Raw genomic sequence first — 26,441 nt, forward strand, 5'->3', positions numbered from 1 at the left:
AAATCTGCTCTGTTTACTTCCATTCCACCAACGTTGAGCACCTACCATGTGCCAGGGCACTGTGCTGGGTGTCAGGAATACAAGGATCTACGAAATCAAAGTCTGGCCCCAGAGTAGTTTATATGCCAGTGAGGGGAGAAAGACGTATCCACAGGTCATTTCAGTACAATGCCCACAGGCCCAAGTGGTTATGAAGTTTAAGTGAGATGATACGTGCAAGTGTTGAGCAAATCCAAGGATCACCCTGATTTCCCCGAGGTTGAGCCAGTGCTCTTAGGAGCAGAAGGAGAATCAAGAACAGGATGGGAAACTCTTCAAGAGTATCTCAGGGCAATCCTTCCCTCTCAGGGGTGCCTCCGTACACCAAGGCCTGGGCTGCCTCCTGCTTCCACCTGGTATAGTGACAGGGCCATCGTTTCTTCCCTTTTTTCCTTCCTCCCTTCCTCTTTCTCTCTCTTTTTTCCCTCCCTTCCTTCCTTCCTTCCCATCTCCCTCCTTCCTCCCCTCCCTCCCTCCGTGCCTGCCTGCCTTCCTTCCTTCCCCTCTCTCTATTTCTTTCTTTTTCCCACTGTTCTATGAGTGTCCAGCAAAGTCCTTGGTGGAGAGACCCAAGGTGGAGGATGGAGTGCAACCTCAGAAGACCTCAGAAGGGAGTTTTCCACCATCTGCTCTGTCTGAGCATCTGCGATGTGAAAGAGTTCCCATGCTCTCATTCCCATTTTCCCGGACTTATCCCAATGTGATAGGAAAATCATTATTCATCTCTTTTAACAGCTTCTCCTCTTCTCTGCCTATAGAGGGGAATTGTGGGACAGTGCTGTCTTCTCTGCTGAACTGGGTTAAAGGGAAAGGAGGGAATTGAGAGAAACCAGACTGGGTAGATTGATTTCCTCTGGAAAGTAACTCTGAGTTCCTGGTGGAAGAGAAATAAATAGACCCTGAGAGTGAGATGAGAAGAAAAGAAAGATGCGAATATTCTGGGCTTAGGGAGAGTTTTTAGGAGTGTGGACAGAGGTGACGGTACTTGAGAGATAGTTGTATTTGAAATGTACATGGCGAGACAGATCTTTTTAACCTGTTGCTCTATTTTGAGCACTTTTGGTGTTCTTTGAGAGATTTTGGCTGAGATTAAGATTTCTTTGTGAATTACTTTTTGTCTATCTGACAGTTGTTTCTCTGAGTACATCACCATGTCAGGACTGGGTCATGAGGCAGCCATGCTTTCTGTGGGTTACACCAGCATTCACAGAATTCAATCCAAAGTCCTCAGTTCTAACCTCTTCATTTTATTACAGATAAAGAAACAGAGAAAAGTCAGACAGATCCCAGTTCCTTGTTTCTCACCTAATTTCCTGACCAGGCGGTGGAATTACCCCTGTCCTTTTGTTGCTGAAAGGAAATGAGGAGAGACTGGTGAGTAGAGGAGAAAAAGGAGAGGAGCAGAGAGAGAAACTATCCATCTCCCTGCATTTCTTTCATTGATACTTTCCACATCTCAGCCACCTGCATGCTGGCAGGCAGTGCTAGTCGTCTCTCTGCCTTTTGTAAGCTATATATATGGCTTTGGGCAAGTCACCTCCTATCTGAGCCTTAGTTTCCTCCTCTATGAAATTGGATTTATAAAAGCAACTTTGGGCTTCCCTGGTGGCACAGTGGTTGAGAGTCCGCCTGCCGATGTAGGGGATGCGGGTTTGTGCCCTGGTCCGGGAAGATCCCACATGCCGCGGAGCGGCTGGGCCCGTGAGCCATGGCCGCTGAGCCTGCGCATCCGGAGCCTGTGCTCCACAACGGGAGAGGCCACAACAGTGAGAGGCCCGCGTACCGCAAAAAAAAAAAAGCAACTAACCTGCAGGGTAGCTGGGAATTTTGAATGACAATATGGAAGCATGATTTGACCTATAAGCTACAAGTTGTGATGTGATGAAACAAAAATGTCCAACCCTTTATCCCACCAAAGAGAATCCCTTCATTTCAACCTAATTCCATAAACCTCTTTCTCCACAATGAAAAAGGATGCATTCTTTCCTCCTAGGAGAAAGTCCAAATCATATACATAATAAAGGGCTGAGAGAGAGAGAGAGAGAGAGAGGAAAGCTCAGAGACTAGGGTATAAAATAGTTTATTTAGGGGAAAGATTTGAGAATGTTGGTGCCAGAGCAGCTTTAAGTGTGTAAACTATCTGAATAGAAAAAGAAATAAAATTTTAATTAATGTTGCTGGGACCACATATTTGAGGGCCTTTAACATCCTTGACAATAGAGATGGCATTCCTTTTTAAGTATAAGTAAACGTTGGACTGACTTTTCTGAATATGACAGCCCTCTGAGACCGTACTGTCTGGGTTTACACAGGGTATAAATATGAGGAATTTATCATATTTACATCATATTTATCATATTTGTATCATCTGCCTGAGAGACTCTTGAGGGAAGAACATGCTTGAGTGTGTGGTCCCAGGCTCTCCTTAGACCCCAGCACAGTGGGCCTTGACCTCTACTTCTTCGATACCCTGTGCTGTACCTGCAGCCTTGAGGCACAAGGCATCACTGCCACCATCTAGGGCTAAGCTGCTCCGCGCATCTAGAAAGATCCCCCTCTACCCACTCCATCCAGCTGGGCAGACCTCTCCCTCCTCCTGCCCCTACTCCTTATGAGCTGGGCTTGTCCCAAGCAATGTCCCCAGCTGGGGGCTTTCACATGTCACCAGATTAAGAAGAGTCTACAGAGGGAGCAGCAGCTGCTGTCAGGGGATCACTGAACCACCACCTGGGTCCCCAGGGCCCCTGGAGCAGCCATCTGGAGACTAAACTCTTCTTATCCAAATCACGGAGTGAAATATTCAGGACCACACAGTGAAGTCTAAGTCCCATCTGAACACTTGAGACTATTTAGCATCCATTCTCACGATTTTAAAAACTGTCTGCTGACATCTCCCAAATTTCTAACACCTTGCAGACTTCTCCTCTGAGCTCTAATCTCAGAAATCTAATGATCTGCTTGACATCTCTCCCTTGACTGTCTCTCATAAACATCTCAAACTTGATACACACAAAACTAGATTCTCCATATCCATCTGCAAATCTTCACCCCCAACACTCCCCCACCTGCCCCCTCTCTGCAAAAATGACACACTGCCCAGGACCTAGTTGCTGAAGCCAGAAACCAGGGTGGTACCGTTGGTTCCTCCCCCTCCTTTAATCCCCACGTCGGCTCCATCAACAGCCTCTAAAATCCACCAGCTTCTTTCTATCTCCACCGCCACCACCACCATACTCCAAGTGATCCTTATCTCATGCCTGTATGACCAGGGGGTGGAGCTAGAAGAGAACGGGGTTGGAAAGGGGGCACTTTAAACCCGAGATGGAGTCTTGCTCACTGCTGCCCCCACCCCTCATACCTGTTGCATGGGGTCAAAATGGGAAGTTTGGGAATCTGAGAATGGAAAGAACTTGGCACTACAACTCTGGAAGTTGACCCTCTGCAACTCTGGAAGGAGACGGAGATGCCAGCACCAACAAGGGATACCCTGTTAATGCAGATGAGCAGATTTAGGCAGAGAGAGGGCCTGAGATACTACCTTCCCTGCAAACTTCTCCCCTCCCCCCCATCCCACCCCGTTATCTTTGCCTCCTATAAGATGGGAAGTAGATCTGACAAATGCCCATGTGCAAAGTAAGACAAAGGTTAGCTGAGAATGGAGAGCCCGGAAGCCTGATGTGGGATCATCATAAAGTGGGCAAGGGGATCCAAGGTCAGAAGCTTTAAGGTGGATGACCAAACTGGGGACCTGAGATGGGGCATAGTGGTAAGAGCTGAGATGAGGGCAGAACTTGGAAGGGCAGAGCCCTCAGCAATCACTTCCTGTTGCCCAAGGCAAGAGAACAAACGACAAGTTACGTTACAACAGCAGATGCCTGCAGAAGACATATGTGGATCAGGAAGGACATAAGCCCCTTGAAATTTTGAGCAAATTCAGAGAGAAAGGAAGAAGGAAAAGGAGGCGAAGAATTCTGAAATTGCTGAAAGAGTACTCGAAAGAGAGTCCCAGAACTTATTATGTCATTTGCATAGTACCCCTGCATAAGGGGGAAATGGACTCTCATTAGCTAAGCTGAGTTTCATTATAGAAAAATAAACAAAATTAAGTGTTTGCCAAGGGAAATTTCACACTGGTGAAATGGAAGTCCATTCATCCTGATCTGCTAGGGGAAACACCTAACTGAGTCTACCCTCTGACTCTCCAGGTGAGAAACTTGAGGCCCATTGAGATGATGTGACTCTCCAGTTACTTAGTGGTAGAACTGAATCCAGTGTCTGAGCTTCTGAGACCTAGTCAGTGCTCTTTACCCCACATCAGGTGGCTTCATCCTAAACTAAATTTCTTCCTCAGTGTAAATAAAGGAATTTTATTCCCTCTCCTTCAATTAAATGTAAACATGGCCAACTTGTAAAGGGACTAAAATTCATAAATACTCTGGAGAGATACATACATTTACCTGCATGAAAATAAGGAAAAGTGTCATGTTCTTTAAAAGGCTCAGGGAAATCTTTAAGGTTTTTTTTTTAAACTACTTTAATGCTATGATGGTTTGAGGAAAGCACATTAGAATCTCTAGAGAAAATGGCTAAATAGGCCCAAGATATTACACCTGGGCTGGAGCTACTTTAAATAAAACCTTCTTTCACCTCGTATTTCATCTCATATTGTTTCCCAAGTGGAGCAAAATAGATAAGTCCGTTGTTACTATTTTTTTAATGCAATTTCAATGTGCTTTGGATATTAAAAGAGCCATCACCTTTTCTCCCCTCATACTCAAATAATAGTTAAATCATGTGTTATGACCATTCGCCCTATGTGGGCAGTCTGTTTTATTTCTTCACTATTTGCCCAGCACATAGTACAATTCTTCACACGTAGCCAGTGCTCAAAAAAGAGGTGAATAAAAATGTATTGAGCATCTGCTATATCCTGTGTACCCAGCCTGGGTGCTGATGGTCAGAGGTAGACCAAAGACACATGTCCCTGCCCTCATGGAGCCTAAAACCTGGAATAGGGAGACAGACAAGACCGGTCTTTATTTTGAAGTATACACACAAACACACACACAAGTGTACAATGAGAAAAAATGGCATGAAAGTAATGAACAGAATGCAGTAATCAGGCACGCATGAAACAGGCAAAGAAAGCTACTTGGAGATGGTTGTCAGGGAAGATATATTGGAGAAAACAATTTTCTTTTGAGGCATGAATGAGGACGAAATCAGGGGCAGAGACTTAGAGCTGAGCATTCCAAGTGGAGGTGTGACAGGTGCAAAGACTCTAGGACAGGATAAAGTTTGGTGTGTTCTAGACCATGAAAGGGCCAGTGTCACTGGAATGGTTCAGCAGGCGACATATCATGTTGGACGTACTCGAAGGGAAATGTGAAGTCATTGATGGGATTTAAGAAAGGGAATGACATGATTTCACTTATGTTTTGAGAAAAGCACTTTGGGGACTTCCCTGGTGGCACAGTGGTTAAGAATCCACCTGTCAATGCAGGGGACACGGGTTCGAGCCCTGGTCCAGGAAGATCTCACATGCTGCGGAGCAACTAAACCCCTGCACCACAACTACTGAGCCTGCGCTCTAGAGCCCGCGAGCCACGGCTACTGAGCCCGTGTGCCACAACTACTGAAGCCCACGTGCCTAGAGCCCATGCTCCACAACAAAAGAAGCCACCTCAATGAGAAGCCTGTGCACTATAACGAAGAGTAGCCCCCGCTCGCCGCAACTAGAGAAAGCCCAAGCCCAGCAATGAAAACTGAACACAGCCAAAATAAATAAATTAGTTAATTAATTTAAAAAAAAAAAGAAAAGCACTCTGGGTTGTGTGGAAAAAGGATTGAGAAACTAGAGGACCAATATATACATATGTTTTTAGTATCTTAATTGGAGTATGATTGCTTTACAATGGTGTGTTAGTTTCTGCTTTATAACAAAGTGAATCAGCTATATATATATATATATATATATATATATATATATATATACACATATATCTCCATATCTCCTCCCTCTTGCATCTCCCTCCCACCCTCCCTATCCCACTGCACTAGGTGGTCACAAAGCTCCGAGCTAATCTCCCTGTGCTATGCGGCTGCTTCCCACTATCTATCTATTTTACGTTTGGTAGTATATATAAGTCCATGCCACTCTCTCACTTCGTCCCAGCTTACCCTACCCCCTCCCCGTGACCTCAAATCCATTCTCTACATCTGCCTCTTTACTCCTGTCCTACCCTTATGTTCTTCAGAACCAATATTTTTTTTTTAGATTCCATATATATGTGTTAGCATACAGTATTTGTTTTTTCTCTTTCTGACTTACTTCACTCTGTAGGACAGACTCTAGGTCCATCCACCTCACTACAAATAACTCAATTTCATTTCTTTTTATGGCTGAGTAATATTCCATTATATATATGTGCCACATCTTCTTTATCCATTTATCTGATGATGGACACTTAGGTTGCTTCCATCTCCTGGCTATTGTAAATAGAGCTGCAATGAACATTGTGGTACATGACTCTTTTTGAATTATGGTTTTCTCTGGGTATATGCCCAGTAGTGGGATTGCTGGGTCGTATGGTAGTTCTATTTTTACTTTTTTAAGGAACCTCCATACTGTTCTCCATAGTGGCTGTATCAATTTACATTCCCACCAACAGTGCAAGAGGGTTCCCTTCTCTCCACACCCTCTCCAGCATTTATTGTTTGTAGATTTTTTTGATGATGGCCATTCTGACTGGTGTGAGGTGATAACCTCATTGTAGTTTTGACTTGCATTCCTCCAATGATTAGTGATGCTGAGCATTCTTTCATGTGTTTGTTGGCAATCTGTATATCTTCTTTGGAGAAATGTCTATTTAGGTCTTCTGCCCATTTTTGGATTGGGTTGTTTGTTTTTGTTGATATTGAGCTGCATGAGCTGCTCATAAATTTTGGAGATTAATCTTTTGTCAGTTGCTTCTTTTGCAAATATTTTCTTGCATTCTGAGGGTTGTCTTTTTGTCTTGTTTATGGTTTCCTTTGCTTAGAGGACGAATATTGCAACAGATGAGGTGGGAGTGGATGAGGGAGATAGATGGAAAGGGGAGGATGGGCTCAAGATACAAATGAACTTATTTACAAAACAGAAACAGACTCACAGACTTAAGAGAAGGAACTTATGGTTACCAGGGGGGAAGGATGGGGGGGAGGGATAGATTGGGAGTTGGGGATTGACATATACACACTACTATATTTAAAATAGGTAACCAACAAGGGAACTCTGCTCAATATTCTGTAATAACCTAAATGGGAAAAGAATTTGAAAAAGAATAGATACATGTATATGTATAACTGAATCACTTTGCTGTATACCTGAAACTGATACATCATTGTTAATCAACTATGTTCCAATATAAAATAAAAATTAAAAAAAAAAGATTGGATCATACCCTTGATGTGTAATTTCACCTTTAAAAAGACTAAATCACCTGTATTACAGTTAAGGGAAAGAAAGGGTTTCTATTCACTGGAGGACAATAAATTGATATGTAAACTCACCTGCATTTGCTATAATACTGAGCAAGTGTCATTTCTTTGAGAATCTGTGTGAACATCATTTATATTAAAGAGTGACTATTTTTTTTAAGAAAGATACACATTAGAGGAAGAATTACCAGGTTAGCTGAAAGTTTGGCTCCAGGGGTTAGGGAAGGGCTGGGATAGCCATGTAGGTGGGAAAGGACCCAGGAAGGACCAAGATGAGAAGAATATTATTAGTCTACAATCACACTGCACAGGGATAATAGGGTTTGGTTGGCTGTTACCCTTACCATTTCCCAGCAGTGTTCATAGTTCTTTTCTTTCCATAATAGGAAAACAGAGACAGAAATTGGTGAGATAATTTCAGTTCACACGCAAATTATGAAGATGTGTTGCCCCAAGAATTACCAAGCCAGCAAACCTAATAAACCATGTTTCCATGCAATCCTCCTTGTTAGTTGACAGTTCATGTGTATCAGTGCCTCTTACTGTCTGTGCTCCAACAGCTCTTCCCAATTTGAAAATGTGCACAAGGCACAGAGACTAATATTTCCCAGAATTGTTTAGCATGGAGTGGGTGGTAGGGTGAAGTGGCTGAAGAAGAGAGGGGATGTTTATTCGGCAGCACAGAGCTCTCTGTACACAAAAACCAGGTGATTTCTCGGTGCACAAGGACATTCGTGAGTCACTCGGGCAGATCTCTTGGGAGCAGTGCTTGAAGAGTTGGCAATAAAAATAGTCCTTTTGGCTGCCGGTTTTCTTCTTTTGCCCCAGGAGGCCACTGCTGTCCCTCTCTGCTCCTCCCTGCTTCTGGCTGCTCCCTGGCTCCCCTGGGTTTCAGAGGAGCTGGCACTGAGCGCTCCCCTTTCTCACTTGACATCCTCTCCAACACAGCAAGCAGCTTTCTTGCCAAATCTCTAGGTCAGTGGCTCATCAAATGTCAGCTGCCCCGGCAGCTCCCAGGACAGGCAGGGAGGTTGCAGCAGCCAGTGCTCAGGGCCAGAGAGGAGGGAGGAAGGTGTCATGTGAGAGCTTCATCACCTGGTCCTGGAACTGAAGACCACACAGCTCTGTGGCTGGACCCCAGCCACTCAGACTGAGTTGGCAGGTCCCTGAAAAAGGTGAGTGGCCAGACACCATAGGCCAGGACCCTGGCTTCCTGGCTTCCTCCCCACGCAGCTGCCCTACCCCATCTCCCCTCCAGAAACTGGAGGGGCTGTGCTTTCTTTGGACATAATCTGAGGCTGAGATCAGCAAAATCTGGACCCTTAGAGAGCATTTCAGAAAGAGCCTCTGTGGTGCTAATCTAAAGGTTAATGAGCCTTTCTAGGAGGTCCTCTTCTCTGATTCACCATCTCTGCCTCCCTGCCACTGCCCCGATGTTCTTGGGCAGTGGCCCTCTGTCTTCTGGTCCTTTCTCAGAAAGAAGGGGATCAGTGCAAAGCCCTAGGCAGACCCACAGTGAGCCAGCATGGCCACTGCTGACCTGAGCAATCCACAGTTTGCTTTCAGAGCTAGCAATCCTCCCAGATCTGGTCTAGGTGATTTGTCTCCAGGTGCCCTGCCTACTGGCCGTCCCAGTCCCAACACTTAGTGCTGCTGGAATGATCTTCTGCAGTAGTAAAAGTCTGCCTCCTGCAAGGGAGATCTTATGCAAGGTCTGCCCGATTTATACTGACCCAAGGACCCCCAGGGACAGGAAGCTGGCTGCCATCTTGTAAAATGTGACCCTATGCTCCAACTCCACTCCATTCCTTCTAGGTGGGCTAGCAGGGCCAACAGGAATCTTTTCCCAGATGTTAGGATTAGTGGCGAGAGAGAAAAACACGGAGAAAGAGAGATTTGGTCCTTCTGTGAGGCCGTAGTTGGCCTTTTTGTGCTGTGAATCTTGAGATGTAGAGGTAGCAAGTCAGCAGAAAGAATGAACAATGAATCAGTTGCACAGAAAAAGGCAAAGAGGAGAGATAAAAATACTTCAAGGATTCCCCACAGCATTCCAGAATTGGGTTTCCTGTCTCCCCGAGGCCCATTCCTGCCCACAGGGGTTCATGATTATTCAAATAAACTCCCTCTTCTTCCTAAAGTGATTTCTCCCTCCACCACCAACATAGACTAATAATGCTATCATATTTCTTTAATTCTAACACGCTCCATCAATTTGGATAATGTTTGTGTGTCTGTGTATGTGTGTTGGGGGAGAAATACTACATTAAAAATAAATACTGTTTGTATGACCTATTCCAATTTCAAAAATGTTCAACATGAAAAGCATGCATCTTAACACTGAGGAAATAGGACACTTCAATTACGCACTCTGATCCTGACTCTTAACTAGGTAAAATTGTCCATTTAAATCCAATTATATTGTATATGTCTCCAAGTCATTAAGGAGTAGCTGGACTCTATCTGTTGTCGTTTACACGGGAGGAGACCACTTGAGTTAGCCTTTAGCTGGTCAGGAACAGCCTTTGGCAGTTTCCTACAGACCCTGCCATGGGGATTATAGCCATGATCATAACTGTGGGACTCATTATGGATCATAATCATAAGAGGCTTGCGGGCTCAGTAGTTGTGGCACATGGGCTTAGTTGCTCTGCAGCATGTGGGATCTTCCCGGACCAGGGCTTGAACCTGTGTCCCCTGCACTGGCCGGCAGATTCTTTTTTTTTTTTTTTTTAATAAAATAAATTTTATTAAAAAAAATAAATGTGTATAATGTATATACATTATACATTGTGTATAATGCCTTTGGCAACTGTATGCTAATTTGTAGCTTTCCTACCCTTACGCTGCTAAATCTTTTTTTTTTTTAAGATTTTTAGAAATTTCATGTAATGTCTGAAACATTTATATTAACATATTTCCATACAAATAACTCAAAGAAAGTTTAGTATTACTTGTTTTTTGTTTGTTTGTTTTTATACTGCAGGTTCTTATTAGTCATCAATTTTTTTTTTTTTTTTGGTACACAGGCCTCTCACCGTTGTGGCCTCTCCCGCTGCAGAGCACAGGCTCCGGACGCGCAGGCTCAGCTGCCATAGCTCACGGGCCTAGCCGCTCCGCGGCATGTGGGATCCTCGCAGACTGGGACACGAACCCGCGTCCCCTGCATCGGCAGGAGGACTCCCAACCACTGCGCCACCAGGGAAGCCCAGTCATCAATTTTATACACATCAGTGTATACATGTCAATCCCAATCGCCCAATTCAGCACACCACCATCCCCACCCCACCGTGGCTTTCCCCACTTGGTGTCCATATGTTTGTTCTCTACATCTGTGTCTCAACTTCTGCCCTGCAAACCGGTATATCTGTACCCTTTTCCTAGGTTCCACATACATGCATTAATATACGATATTTGTTTTTCTCTTTCTGACTTACTTCACTCTGTATGACAGTCTCTAGATCCATCCACATCTCAACAAATGACTCAATTTCATTCCTTTTTATGGCTGAGTAATATTCCATTGTATATATGTACCACATCTTCTTTATCCATTCGTCTGTCAATGGGCATTTAGGCTGCTTCCATGACCTGGCTATTGTAAATAGTGCTGCAATGAAAATTGGGGTGCATGTGTCTTTTTGAATTGTGGTTTTCTCTGGGTATATGCCCAGTAGTGGGATTGATGGGTCATACGGTAATTCTATTTTTAGTTTTTTAAGGAACCTCCATACTGTTCTCCATATGGCTGTATCCATTTACATTCCCGCCAACAGTACAAGAGGGTTCCCTTCTCTCCACACTCTCTCCAGCATTTGTTGTTTGTAGATTTTCTGATGATGGCCATTCTAACCTGTGTGAGGTGATACCTCATTGTAGTTCTGATTTGCATTTCTCTAATAATTAGTGATGTTGAGCAGCTTTTCATGTGCGTCTTGGCCATCTGTATGTCTTCTTTGGAGAAATGTCTATTTAGGTCTTCTGCCCATTTTTGGATTGGGTTGTTTGTTTCTTTAATATTGAGCTGCATGAGCTATTTATATATTTTGGAGATTAATCCTTTGTCTGTTGATTCATTTGCAAATATTTTGTCCCATTCTGAGGGTTTCTTTTCATCTTGTTTTGGTTTCCTTTGCTGTGCAAAAGCTTTTAAGTTTCATTAGGTCCCATTTGTTTATTTTTGTTTTTATTTCCATTACTCTAGGAGGTGGATCAAAAAAGATCTTGCTGTGATTTATGTCAAAGAATGTTCTTCCTATGTTTTCCTCTAAGGGTTTTATGGTGTCTGGTCTTACATTTAGGTCTCGAATCCATTTTGAGTTTATTTTTGTATATGGTGTTAGGGAGTGTTCTAATTTCATTCTTTTACATGTAGCTGTCCAGTTTTCCCAGCACCACTTATTGAAGAGACTGGCAGGCGGATTCTTAACCCCTGAACCACCAGGGAAGCCCCACCAGGCTTCCTTTTTGAACTGCTTTCCTTTCTGGAAGGCTCTGCGCTCTCTCTGAGGGGCCCTCCTGCTGCAGCCTCAGGCCTGAGTCCTTCAGAGAGAGAGACACACATATGGCTGGTAATTCAGGGCCCCTTCCCCAGGGAACACAATCTGCCCCCCCTACTCTCCCAGGCAACCCTCTTGCCAGCAGCACGCCCTGCTCTGCATCCCCTTGTAACCCTCCAAACTGAACCTGTAAGGTAATACGTTTACAGTATATTGGTTTAAGCCACTAAATTTGTAGTAAGTTATTACAGCAGTGATAGGAAACTAATACTCTTATAAGCTACTTGATTTCCCCATGACCCAAATCATTTCTAGGTAGACCTGAAACATGGCGCCCCCCTTGGCTTTCTCCTCAGATAACCTGTGCCTGGTGCTTCCCTCTCCGGACTTAGTAACGCTGCCATTAACTCTCTCATTTCCAGCTATGAACTTATTCTCCACAGCTATCTCAGGGACCCACCAGTATAGTCTAACTGTTCCCAGTAAGGAAGCTGGATGGAGAAACACAAGTCCAGAGGCTCTGAGGAATACGCGTGATGCCATTTCCTCACTGACTGAAGAGGACACTGGAAAGGGTCCCTCCAGCAGAAAAGCTGATCAAAGGTTTCTCCATTGGCCCTCCTGGCCACACCCAAAGAAATGTATTGCATGAATGTGTCATGCAGACTGTGGTTGGCCGTCATACACTGCCATCTCTAGGGATGTACACAGCCCAGGGCCTCCCCTAGAGGTTTGCTGGAAGGATACAGGTTACATGTCCCCGGCCCACCTATCCCCACCCCACCAGCTGTCACCTGGGCAATCTAGTCAGACAAATATCAAAGGAGACCTTCTTTGGCCTTCTACACAGCCTCTTCCAGGGAAAGGTGTTTGTCTTTATTCCTCACTGAACAAGCACAAGCCCATTTTGAGATTCTCTGAGCCCTAGATGGTCAAGACACTTTCTTCTCCAACTTTCACACCACGGGCAGCAGCTCTAGGCCTTAGGGCCCCATCAACATTTAATGTAAACCCTGTTACATTTCAGCACACTCTGTGCTTTTCATGAAAGCCACATTCAACTGAATTTATTTCACCCAAGAGTCTGTTTGTGCCTTCTTGAACAGGTACCGCAGTGGGCAGCTGAGGAGAGCACAGGAACACCCCACCCAGTCTTTCTGGCCCCAACTCAGATGCCCACAGACAGCCGAGCGCTGGCGTTTGGGAGGCTCCAGTGTGCCCTAGGGAGGCGGCTCTGGGCCCACTTCCTGTCTGCTCTCGTCATTGGGTCAGGAATTGGTCACATGTTATTGTCTTAAGTGGAGAGAACTGAGGAACTAGAGCACAGTTTGGGATTAGGTTATCACACGTCTCCCAACTCCTCATCATGTTAATGAATAATGATTACCAAATAGAACCTCCCAGGCACTTTATGGATGCCTTCTTATTCAAGTCACTCAACTACTCCATTATTCTAATTTTGCTGGGCTTCTGTGAAAAGTCACCAACAACCACAGTCAAAATGACAACTCCCAGCGCAGCAGGTTTCTTCCTCCTTATTAGATTCTGTCTCTGTTAACGGCAGCACCATCCGCTCAGATGCCCCCAAAAGAAATGTCTGGTAGAAACCACATGGTCTCATCCTACTTTACACCTCTCTGCTTAATCCATCTCCAGGTCCTGGAAAACCGACATCTCTGGCTGTGGACACAGGTGGGAAGGAGACAGCCCTTCACTGGTGAGTGTAAAATATGAATGAGCCAGCAACCGGCCATCACCTCCACCCACCCCCTGTGGTGAAGTGGTTGAGTGTAAAGGGCTCCTTTTCTGATCTATGGCTGCTTTTGTTGCAACTGAGCTTAAAGACGTTTCTGCTCCGGTCATCTCCAGTTACAACTTGGCTTTGTCTCCTTGGGATGAACATTTCTCCCAACTATATGAATGCCTTCCTGAAGCTTAGGGAAAAATATGACTTCCCAGAAGGGACAACGCCTCTGTTCCTCTGGATGCCTTCCCTGCGTCCCAGGGTGGAGTGGATCAAGCCTTTCTCTGCACTCCCATGTTAATCTGTGCATAACTCTTTTTGCAGTTATTGCTAAGCGCTGTCATTTATTTCACTGCATTATTCTCTACATATGGTTCTTCAACTAGACTGTAGGCTCTCAGAAGTCAGGTCAGGACCAGGTTTATCTTCTAATCCCCAGCCTAGCTAGTGCCTGGCACATTATAGATGCTCATCAATGTTTGTTGGATAAATAACCTCTGAATATAAGGGGCTGGCCTATTCTTTGTGCACAGGATGTTCTCAGGAGGTGAAGAGGTTTACAAGGAGAGTAGGAGGCAGAGACCTTCACGGCAAGAGTGTCTGAACTCTATGAAACTCGTTTCTGGGAAGAACTAAAGCCCGTTCAGAAATTACTTGCTGAATTTATGTGATATCCTCTAATACCAACTTTATTCCCTGGAGACAGACTTTCATGGCTTCGTAAATCAGCACAGAGAACTTCAGTTTGTTGGTTTTTAACCAGCACATGCACTATTGTGTTACTAGAGTAGCACCATGATCAAATGTAGGCCTAATGGACTAGATAGGAACTAAGCTAGGGGGACCAGATTAAATAAGACAGCTATTAACATTATGAGTCACTGTCCCCTCCCCTTTTCTTTTAATCCTTACACCAGACTTCTGTTACACAGGGCTGACTGAATATATGCATTTATTGCCCCTCTCTTGAAACCCCACTAAAATGACATTAAAGGAATAAAAAGGTAAAAACGTCGAGGACAAAGAAAATGGGAGGGGAGATGAAAGATGCCTACACATTTTTGGAAGGTGCAAAATAAAACGTTTGAGTGGTAATTGACGTGGCAGAGTGGAGAAAGCCAAAACTTAAATGCCTGGAGCTAATTTGCACCATTGAACCTAAGAATGACTCAGGATTTGAGGTACCATTACCTTAGAAAGCATGGAGCTGGACAGAGAATGGGTAAAAATTGGCATAATGGGCTGTTAGACCTACACACCCCCTGGCCTCCTCCGTGTAGCAGGTTTGCTGCCCCTCCCTGACCTTGGCAGGAAATGGGAATATTATTCTCTGGAGCAAATGATCCTAAAAGGTTCTAGACTCTGAGAAATGAGACAAAGTGAAGGGCAGAAGGAAAGTGCTTTCTGGAACACAAGGGGATTAAGTGAAAGTCTCCATGCTGAAGAGTGAGAGCCACAGCTCCCTTTCTCATGAGGCTCCCAGAACACATGCAGACTAGTTCATGTTCCTCAGGCAGAAGATTGAGGACTCCTCTTTAGGGAAATGGGGGGCTCAAGAGAAGCATGGATTGATATTGATGGAACCACCCTTGCACATCCCTAAAATCCACTAGTCAACAGGCTCCATCTATGACTCAACAAGGCCCAGCTTATGAATGAGCAGTCAAGGATCACCAGTCGTTTGAGGAAGCATCCAATATAAAGGCGGAAAATCAAAATAAACAAACGGGGGGAGGGGAGGAACTCAGAGAAACCGGAAATGCAGAAAATAGAAAAAAGTTAAAGACACTATAATATCCTCAGAGAGATATAAGATCTTGCTTTCATGAAATGAGAAGTAAATTCTATAACAAAGAAACAATTATTCATTCATTCATTAGATATTTACTGTGCCTATTTGTGCATGGCACTATTCTAGGGGCTAGAAACACAGAAAGGGTACTAATATAGAAAACATTTAAACATTCCTGCCCTCATGGAGCTTTCATTTCAGTGAGAGAGACAGACAACAAACAAACAAACAAAAAGTAAAATATAGTATGCCAGATTATGATAGATGCTATGGAGGAAAAAAAATTAGCAGGGAAGGGAGTTAGGGAGGGCTAGCAGAAAGGGATTATATAAAGGTAACCATGATGATCAGGGACTACCTCAAGGAGACAGTGACATTTGAACAAAGAAATGAAGGAGGCTAGGTAGCAAATATGAGAACAAGGAAAGACTCTTGCCAATTAAAAATATTACAGCCAAAATTTAAAATTCTAAGAAAAGTTGGAAGATTAGGTTGAAGAAATCACATAAAATTACCCACAAAGACAAACAACAATAGGAGAGGGGAAAAAAGGTAGAAGGTAAAAGATGAATCCAAGAGGTTCAATCTGACTAAAAGGTTTCCCAGAGACCCACACATATATGGTGTACTAATTCTCAACAAAAGCAAAGGAATGGGAAAAGGAACATCTTTTCAACAACAGAAATTGGTGCTGAAACTACTAGAGAAGAGAATGGGAAAAAAAAAAAAGAACTTCAACTGCTATCCAAATATTCCTGAAAAGTTAACTTGACATGGAACTTGGCATATTTATCTAAATATACAAGCTTAAAACCATAAAGCTTCAAGAAGAAAACATAATATAATAAACTTATGATTTTGCAATAGGCGAAGATTTCTTAGGACAGAAAAAGTACTAACTATAAAAGAAAAAATGATAAATTGAACTTCAAGAGAATTTAAAACTTCTGCTCATCACAGGATACTTTTAAGAAAATGAATAGGTAAGTGACCAACTGGAGAAAATATTTGCAATATATGTAACTAAGGACTTCTATCTAGAATATAGAAAGAACTCCTACAACTCAATAATAAAAAGATAAACCAATTAAAGGAAAATGTGTGAAAACTTGAATACATATTGAATACATATTTTTAAACCTTTTTTATTTTGAAAATAATTATAGATTCATAGGAAGTTGCAAAGAGAGTACAGAAAGGTCCCATGTACTCTTCACTGAGTTTCCCCCATGGGTTACATTTTACATCACTTTATACCAATTTGAAGACCTACAATTAAAAAAAGACTGACAATGCCAAATATTGGTGGTGATATGGCAAAAGTGAAACCTTCGTACATCGGTGGTGGGATTGTAAAATGGCAACCACTTTGGAAAACGATTTGATATTTCTTTATGAAGTTAAACAGATACTTATCACGTGACTCAGTAATTCTATTCCTAAGTGCTTACCAAAGAGAAGCGAAAACACATGTCCACAAAAATACTTCTACAAGAATGTTTATAGCAGGTGTGTTCACAATAGCCCCAAACCAGAAACAGCCCAAATGTTCATTAACAGATCATATAAACAAATTTCGGTAGATTCGTATAATGGAATACTACTCAGTGGTAAAAAGGGATAAACTGTGCTACTCGCAAGAACACAGATAAATCTCAATAACATTACGTTGAGCAAAGAAAGCCAAACACAAAGTAATATATACAATGTAATTCCATTTATGTGAGGTTCAAGAATACAAAACTAATCTCTGATGACAGAAATCAGAACGATAGCTGTGTATGGGGGGTAAGGATTGCCTGGAAGGGGGCATGAGGAAACTTTCTGGGGAGATGGAAATGGTCTGTATCTTGACTGGGGAGTTGGTTACACAAGTATCCAAAATTTATCAAAATTTTGATGTATGTATCAAAATTCAGTGAATTGTACACTTACTTGTCACTCTGTATAAACTTTACCTCAGTTTTCAAAAATGAAAAGAATGTGGGAAAAAAGATTTCCACAGTGAGAGAGAGAGTACGCTAATGGAGGGAAGGAAATAAGGGGAAAAACACACATTAATTTTTTTAACTTTTAAACCCTCACATCACTTTTTGATGTATTATTTAGTGTTATTATTACAATATAGATTTTATAAATAAAACCCTGAGACATAAAGAGGTTAAGTAATCTACTAAAAAAAATAAGGACCTGGATCTAGGTTTTCTTACTACCAATAAACTTAACCACCTCCTCTCTGCAGCAAAAAAATACCACATGTTTGAAAAGCATCTATAATTGAGAGCTGCCATCAGTTTGTGGGCTATTAAAATTATCCCTTCAAGAGTAATGGACCAAGGATTCAGCTGAAGCATCTCTCTCTTGGCAACAATCATTTCCTGCTCCATTTTTAAATTCTTAATCACTTAGATACCTTGAGCCATCAATACTCTCTATCCACTTGCACTATTACTGCCATTCTCCAAAGATCTAAATGTCTCGTGGACGATGCTAGAAGATGTCACAAACCACGCTTCTCTACGGAGAGAGCAGCTGTGCTGTGCTCAGAGGTTTAATGCCCAAGGAATGGGGCTGCTGGAGTGTGTGCACACTGGTGGGGCTGTTTCTTTATTTGGTCTCAAAATCTAAGGAATAAACTGGTAGTTCCCTTATTATTGATTTCATCTAAGTCCCCTCCCTGAAGAAAGTGTATACATTGCTATATTTAAAATAGATAACCAACAAGGACCTACTGTATAGCACAGGGAACTCTGCTCACTATTCTGTAACAACCTAAATTGGGAAAGAATTTGAAAAAGAATAGATACAAGTGCATGTATAACTGAATCACTTTGCTGTACACCTGAAACTAACACAACATTGTTAATCAACTATACTCCAATATAAAATAAAAATTAAAGAAAAGAAAGTGTCTCCTGTGAACTATAGAAATGGAAATGTTACAGAATACATACAGAAGAGTGGGAATAGATCTGAAAGATCATAACCCTGAGACAAGTATCAGAACTCTGAGTTCTTCAGATTAATAAGGATTCATCAGACAATTGAGAGCCAGAAGGTCCTCAGAGATCATTTATTACAAAAGCCCTCACTTTACACATGAAAAAAAATGGAGGCTCATTTTGTGTGCGTGTGAAGCGGGGGCAGAGAGACAGAAAGAGAGGGAGGGAGGGAGGTGACAGTGTGGAAATAGCATTGAAATTTCAATTAAGAAATCTTGGTTTTCACTTATTAGAAGTACAATCTTGCATCAAGTGTTTAACCGAACCTCAGGTTCTCTTCTGTAAAATGAAAATAAGAGAATCTGTCCTGATGACTCATATGATCTTACGAGAATCAAATAAAACAAGGTCTGAGAAGCTATTCTGTCAATGCTGTATTAATGCTTGTTATTACTATCACCCAAGTTAGCAAATGGAAAAGCTAAAACTAGAAGTCAGGTCTCCTGAGTGCACTCCATCAGTCTGAAGACTGCCCCTGACTCCTCAGCTGACCTCAGGAAGCGCTCTATTATTTACCTCGTGGCTTAGGATGGAACATCTGGCTTCAGGCGGTTGCGGAGGAATGTCAGTTGACCACTAGTGAGACGGTGGGGGCTTGGGAAAGAGCAAGAAGCAAATAGAAACTGTCCCATGTCAGAGGATTTGGCCAGGCAACCTTTTGAAGACTGCCCCGCCCTGTCTCAGGAGAACTGGGGTGGAATGGGGTGGGGAGGGCAGGACTGGGAAGACAGAAGGAAATGTGTGCGGGGGGGTCAGGATCAAGTGCCTCTAGTTCACTGCTCATTGAGTTTGAAGACTCCCTTCTCCCCCAGCCCCTCCACTAGGGCTCCCCTGAGGACTAATGTCCCATTACGGGCAGGCACGACAGCTCCGGTTCCTGAGATCACAGTTGCAAATCCTCAGGGGTTGATGTCCAGAGTAAGTGCTTGGAGAGCACTGCTTAATCCCTTTCAGCATTTTTGGAAAGAGTTTAAGGTTAACAGCTCCTCTGTGGGAGGACGCCCAGCTCAGAGGAATCCTGGATTCAAATCCTGAGAACATCATTCACGAGCTGAAGGTCCCTGGGCAAGAGATTCACCTTCTCTGAGCTCCAATTTCCTCCTGCTTAAAGTTGGGATAAGAATAATACCTTCTTTACAGAGGTATTGTGAGGAAGGTAATGATAATGGTTAATATTAATTGAACACTACTATGTGCTGTGCACGGTTCTAAGCACTTGCCGTGGATGATCTCAGTTGTCACACAATGTATTTTTTTCTTTTTTCTTTTATATTGGAGTATAGTTGATTCACAACCTTGTGTTTTTAGTTTCAGGTGTCAGGTGTACAGCAAAGTGATTCAGTTATACATATACATGTGTCTATTCTTTTTCAAATTCTTTTCCCATTTAGGTTATTACAGAGTATTGAGCAGAGTTCCCTGTGCTATACAGTAGGTCCTTGTTGGTTATCTATTTCAAATACAGCAGTCACATAATGTATTTTTGATAACTGCTCTGGCACCGGGAGGTACCCTGTACACCAGTAAAATGAAGCTCATTTTAAGGGAGCATCTTCATCTCAGCCTTCTAGGCGGCCCAGTGAGAGGCTGGGAAGGGGGCGTGTCTGTCTTAGGGAGGGGTTGGAAGCATTCATTAATGCCTGAACACACAGGCATGTCCTGGGAGGTAAGGCCATTCTTACCTTTAAAAACCAGGACCCCGTAAACACAAACACATGAAAGAGGAGTGGCCCTTTGAACATCAAGAGAGCCAGCTGGGCTGATTAGAATGATTACAATTAGTGGAGAGTCTGATCCTGTCACCTTCCTTAGGGTCCACTGCCAACCAGCCTTGCAAGGGGCCTCAGCCCAGAGAATACACTCTGGCTTCTCCCTTCCTGGGTGCTGCTTCCCTACAGGGAGTGCTGAATAGCAAACAACTGTGCTAGCAAACGCAGCCTCTCACAGGGCTTCCAGTGGAAGCACATCCTCAAGTGTGCACAGCTGATTGGTACCCAGGAGGTGAAGTCGCTGGTGCCAATGGCCGTTTGGATCCTGACACTGTTTCCTCTGGTCAGCTGCTTCTCGTGAACAGCCAGACTGGGAAGTCTTTCCAAATACCCACTTGACTTAGGTGTGAACATCCTTCCCTGGATGCTAGGAGGTATTTATCCTCCCAGGCCTGCCAGGCTGGGCTTGAGGAAGCATAACCTAAGGATGACCTGCCAAATTGCTGGTTTAATCCAGCAAGTGCCATAATGGTCAGGAAGGAAAATGATCATGACCCAGAAGCCCCACCTAACAACATGAATTTATACTAAGGGCGGGTAGTGGCAATTAAAGTAATATCTTTACCTGGGGTGGGCTGAGGTTCACAAAGATTCCACATACGTTATTACATTAGATCCTGATGACAAGCTGTGAGCTAAAGCAAGACACGTCCTTATTTCACCGACAGGGAAGCCGAGGTTCTGACAGGCTAAGGGACTTGCCCAAGGTCATGTAGTTAATGGGCAGCTGCTTTATGAATAAGAAATGACTGGATTAAGGTAGGCTTTCTCAGCCTCAGCACTTTTGACATTTTGGATCAGATAACTCTTTGTTGTAGGGACTGTCCTATGCATTGTAAGATGTTTAGCAGGATCCCTGGCCTCTATCACTAGATGCCAGTAGTTCCCCTACCCCAGTTGTGACAACCAAAAAAGTCACATGTGGGAATTCCCTGGCGGTCCAGTGGTTAGGATTCCGCACTTCCACTGCAAGGGGCACGGGTTCGACCCCTGTTCGGGGACCTAAGATCCCACATGCCTACGTTGCCGCCAAAAAAAAAAAAAAAACAGTCAAATGTTCCCTGGGAAAGAGAGTTGCCCCAGGCTGAGAACCGCTGGGTTAGGGTAGTAGTAAATGAATGCAGCTGAGGGTCCAATCCCAGTACTTCATCTAACTCTGCAGCCCAAATTGTGAGTGACGCAGGATCTGGTGAGGGCTAGCTTCTAACTGTGACCCTGACATCAAAATAGATCTCACAGTTAGGAAGTAATTTTCTCCTCCATGCCAATCCTAATGAAAATGAAATGGATCTAATTTCCCTTACAATTCTTCTACTACCTAGCATTAATAAAATGAAACCTCATTTTCATCTGGCCCTCCTATTTCTGAAGGAATCCAGCAGGGCTGGAGATGGAATTCCTTTAGTCCACTCAGACTTCCCTTTGAGAGAAGGAGAAAACATAAATAAGCTGTGGAAACATTTCCACACAATACAGAATAAAATATTTAGAATATTTAGAGCCCTCACTAAGTACCAGGTGCTGTACTTGGCATTTCATATGCTATCTCATTTAAACCCTATTTTCTAGATGTGGAAACTGAAGCTGAGAAAGGCAAAGCATCTTTCCCGGGACCACAGAGCTAGCAATGAGGAAGCTCAGGTTTGCGCCTAGGCCTGACTCAGGGAGGGCTTCCTCCCCATCCTAGGGCCACCGGAAATCCTCCGGATCTTTCACGTCTGCTCTCGATTGGTTCAGAACCCAAGGGCAGACAAGGAATGTGAGAGTTGTCATCAAATCTCATCTTCCCTCCCAAGGCCCATCTCCTGATCTAACATGTTGGAAATCTCCCCCTAGATAGCCTATGGTCAATTAAAATTACTCTGCCAATACACCACCTCATCCTCTCTTCCCTCCTGCCCCATACCCTCCTCCTGGCTGACTTGTTTCTATCAATAAAATCAACCACCTTAGCAAGTCATTGAGCCCTTGAAATCATCTTTGACTCTTCCCATCCACTCCCTTCTCCCCCCTATCCAATCATTCATCATCTCTCAGACCTGTCCCAATGCCCAGCTCCAATTCTACCTCTAGGTTCAGTTCTCTTGGCCTCTCATCTGGATTTTTCTTTTTTTGGGCCGCCCTGTGCGGCTTGGGGGATCTTAGTTCCCCGACCAGCGGTTGAACCCGCACCCTCGGCAGTGAGAGCGCCGAGTCCTAACAACCGGACTGCAACGGAATTCCCTCACCTGGACTATTAATTGCTCCTCTCTGTGAGCCCCTCCAGGCTTTTAACCTCCAATCCCATTGCACGCCCTGCCACCAGACTAAACATCAGCGGCCAACTCTGATCTTCATCTTTAGTGGCTCCCAAGGTCAACACAGCGGAGTCCAAATTCCAGACGTACCTTGACTTGCCCCACCTCTGCTCTTCCAGCCTCTGTCCCACTATTCCCCAGCCAGACATCTTGTCACCCCCAGGGATCTATGACCTCTGTGTTTCTGCTTACTGCCCACTGTCTGGAACAGCCCTGCAACCCACTCTCACCCCAATTATAGTCATTTCTTGCCCCCTTTCTTCCTCTGACAAAGCAAAGAGCCAAACCTATAGAAACCCTCTGTACCCTTCAAGACCAAGCTCAGGTGTCACCTCCTCTATGAAGACTTCCTTGATCTTCCTGGTTAGAAGTGACATTTCCTTCCTACAAACTACTATAGCATGTCCTTTGTATCTTCTCTGGCATTGTATCACTTCCTCTGTGAGCGTCTTATCCTTACCATGCAGCATAAACTCCTGATTCAGAATCTGTAAAACGGGGATGACAATAATGGAACCTCTCTCATGGAACTGTTGAGAGGATTAAGTTAGATGAAATAAATTATTATATGGAAAATGCTTGGGAAATTTAATACACAGAAGAAGTTCTAAAAATGTTTGCTGTTACTATTATCTTTGTCTTTGAAGCACTTAGCACTGTACTATGGACATAGAAATTATTTTTAAAAATTTCTGAACATATGGATGACTACAATAGCACTGTTCTTTGGAGATGCAACATGGGTGACCAGCACACAGCCAGGGCTCCAATGACATCCCAGATTTGAATGGAAACGAGTTTTTCTTGAGTGCTGCCATTCTCCTCGTGGGAGATGGACCACAAACCACCCTGTTCTTCTCAGCCAGATGACTTGAACCTTTTTTTTTTTCCATGCCAGTGCCCTGAGAGAGAGCACATTCCTCAGAGGCGTAGCTCACTTCATCAGCAACTCAGGCTGGGAGGAGTAAGCGGGGACACGTACACTGAAAATCATCTCCGAGGGAATTCCTGATACGCCTCTCTCCACCTCCCATTTTGAAAAGTGTGTCCTCACCTGCCTTTCTTGAAAAATAGGACTTGTACATGAAATGCCCTGTTCCTTAATTTTCCCAACATGGTGATACATTTTCTCCTTTTCTATTCAGCCTGAGGTTTCATTAAAACAGTGGCAACCCAGCAAAGACATCTTTTAGAGGTTTTTTTCAATCCTTTGAAATAATAAGCAACGTGGCTTGTTTGGCCCTAATTTGCGTGTGTGAGCGTGTGTGAGCGTGCGTGATTATGTAAGTGCACGCACAGGCGGTAGTGGGAATGGAAATTATTTATTCTGGTGACGCTGGGTGAGTTACTGTTAAACCATTCCTGTCTTCCCTCACCATCAGTGTCCATCCATTGTGTTCCCCTGTGTACAAGGAGCTGCATCCAGCATAGAAAATATTAGAGTCACAAAGATATTTATGTTCTTTGCCCCTAAGACCTTTGTACCAATGTGAATATAATGGAAAAAACAAAAGAAGGAGATGGGGGGGGGGATGACAGAGAAAATGTAAATGTTTTTGCATAATACACCAGACCAGCCTTGCAGTCCAGACAGTTTGGAGATTTGCTGGGACAAAGGGTCTTTCACGGCACATGCAAGATAAGGGGCGTTTCAGCAGGGTTCTTTTGCTTTAACAAAACAAAAACCAAAACCCCTCTCCTTCATAGCTCCTGCTTCAAGATATAAGGAAGATATTATGTTTTCTGATGTCTTGGGTTTTGGTAAGATCTGATGCTTGACTTACTGAATTCACTATTTGAGTCAAGATCCTTCCATCTGCTAATGAGCATAACTTTTTGACAGCCTCAGCAGAGGATCGGGAAGCGAATCCTTGGAAGTCATTGGAGTTTCTCCTCATGTCATGCTTAGGAGAGCCTATGACACAGGTCAGGTCCTTGCCAGGAGAAAGGAACACTGATGTGAACACAGCGAGGACTCGTGCTGCCCGGGGTATGTCTGTTGCAAAGACCAAGGCAGGCAGTGAGAGCATTACCCTGCCAAGTGGCTCCTGACCCATGCTACCTGGCTCATCTGCTTCTTGACCTACACTCTCCTGGGTGCTGGTTTCTGGTGTTCAGAAATAGCCCACATGAAACCTGTCATAAGGATTATATTTCTCCCAAAGGACAGAGCTCTGCTGGTTTGCGATCCTGAATCATCAACTTAATAACACCATTCTGCATGGCAGAATTGAAAGCAGGCTTGGAAATGTTTGCTGCCAAGTTTAGGTGCCTCTGCTCCTTCAGGCAGCCTGGGAGGAGCCTGGGGGAATGGTCCAGAGTCACAGCCAACATTTCAAGCTCTTTGCCTGCTCACAGAAGGACCAGCCATCCTTAAATGGTCATGTAGACCGAGAAGGGGCAAGACAGCTCTCAGGCAGCTCCGATGCTGAAGGCAAGGGAAGAGGAAAATGGAAAGACTTCAGAAGCATTCTCTTTCCAGCCCCCCTTGAGAATTCTAAATGCCTTCTACCCTGACATATTTGAAGTCCACATTTTATTGTCTGTTTAACTTACCCAGCAAGCTTCGGTGCAGGCGAGAGCTGTGTGGTTATATGTTTGTATCTAGCACTGAGGGTGCTGTTGACACTCAGAGCAGCAGAAAAGAATAATATGGCTAAAATCCACTGTGGCAGCAGGTGGCCCGGGCCCAGAATGTAAAAGTCAAAGGAGAAATTTCCTATCTGGATGGTGTGAAGAGGGCATGAGATTCCCAAAACTGCAAATGCAAATGCAAATGCTGGGGAAGGAAAGGAACATCCGATACATCCCTGATGGCGCAGTGGTTAAGAATCCGCCTGCCAACACAGGGGACACGGGTTCAAGCCCTGGTCTGGGAAGATCCCACATGCCGCGGAGCAACCAAGCCCGTGCGCCACAACTACTGAGCCTGTGCTTTAGAGCCCATGAGCCACAACTACTGAGCCCACATGCCACAACTACTGAAGCCCGCGCGCCTAGAGCTCATGCTCTGCGACGAGAAGCCACTGCGATGAGAAGCCTGCGCACCACAACGAAGCGTAGCCCCCACTCGCCACAACTAGAGAAAGCCAGCACGCAGCAACGAAGACCCAAACGCAGCCAAAAATAAATAAATAAAATAAATAAATTTATTTTTAAAAAAACACAACATACTGAATTCTTGCTGAAAACTGTCTTGACCTTGCTGATTGGGAGCCTGGCAGGGAGAACTGGGACGCTCACCCCTCTAGGGAGGAAGGCACAGAAACCATCCCAGTGCTGACCTTGCTAGAAGAGGCATGACTCAATCCAAGGTAGGAGGCCCCCTTGCTGGGACTGGCAGAGTGTAGCTGGAGGCTCCTGAACACAGCTCGTTTCCAGACTTGCCTTGTGACCCTGTCCCACCAGGCCACAATCTCACACATTCATGTATTCGTTCGCCCTTCATTTATTGAATCCCTACTGTGCACCAGTCATGGTGCAAATACCGGACGCATAAGGGTATATGGAATACACACAACTCCCACATGGAGCTTACATTCTGAGGAGGACAACCACAGAGGATGGTAAGTGCTATGAATAAATAAATGGAAGAACAAGGTAGTTGGGGTCCTCTTTCTTTCCCCCTCCCTCACACACCAAGCAAGAGGCATGACCTAGGGTGTCCAGGAAGACAAGGGGGTCTCCGTTCTCACCTACCAACTGAGACCAGGGAACTATCCTGGTCAGCCTTGGTCAGTTTGGCAGGGAAAACTGAAATAAATCCATTCAAAGATATCCTGTAGGTTGGAGATCTTGATGATAAAGGGAAGAAGGAAAAAGG

At 44.0% G+C, this 26,441-nt stretch overlaps 1 protein-coding gene across 1 annotated transcript in view; it reads right to left on the bottom strand.

Moving 5' to 3' along the window:
- NMNAT2 (nicotinamide nucleotide adenylyltransferase 2) overlaps positions 1-26,441 on the bottom strand; it is a 163,002-nt gene that overhangs the window by 69,490 nt on the left and 67,071 nt on the right. The window lies entirely within an intron of this gene.

The sequence above is a fragment of the Phocoena phocoena genome, chromosome 1, assembly GCF_963924675.1.
Source record: "Phocoena phocoena chromosome 1, mPhoPho1.1, whole genome shotgun sequence".
Lineage (NCBI taxonomy): Eukaryota > Metazoa > Chordata > Mammalia > Artiodactyla > Phocoenidae > Phocoena > Phocoena phocoena.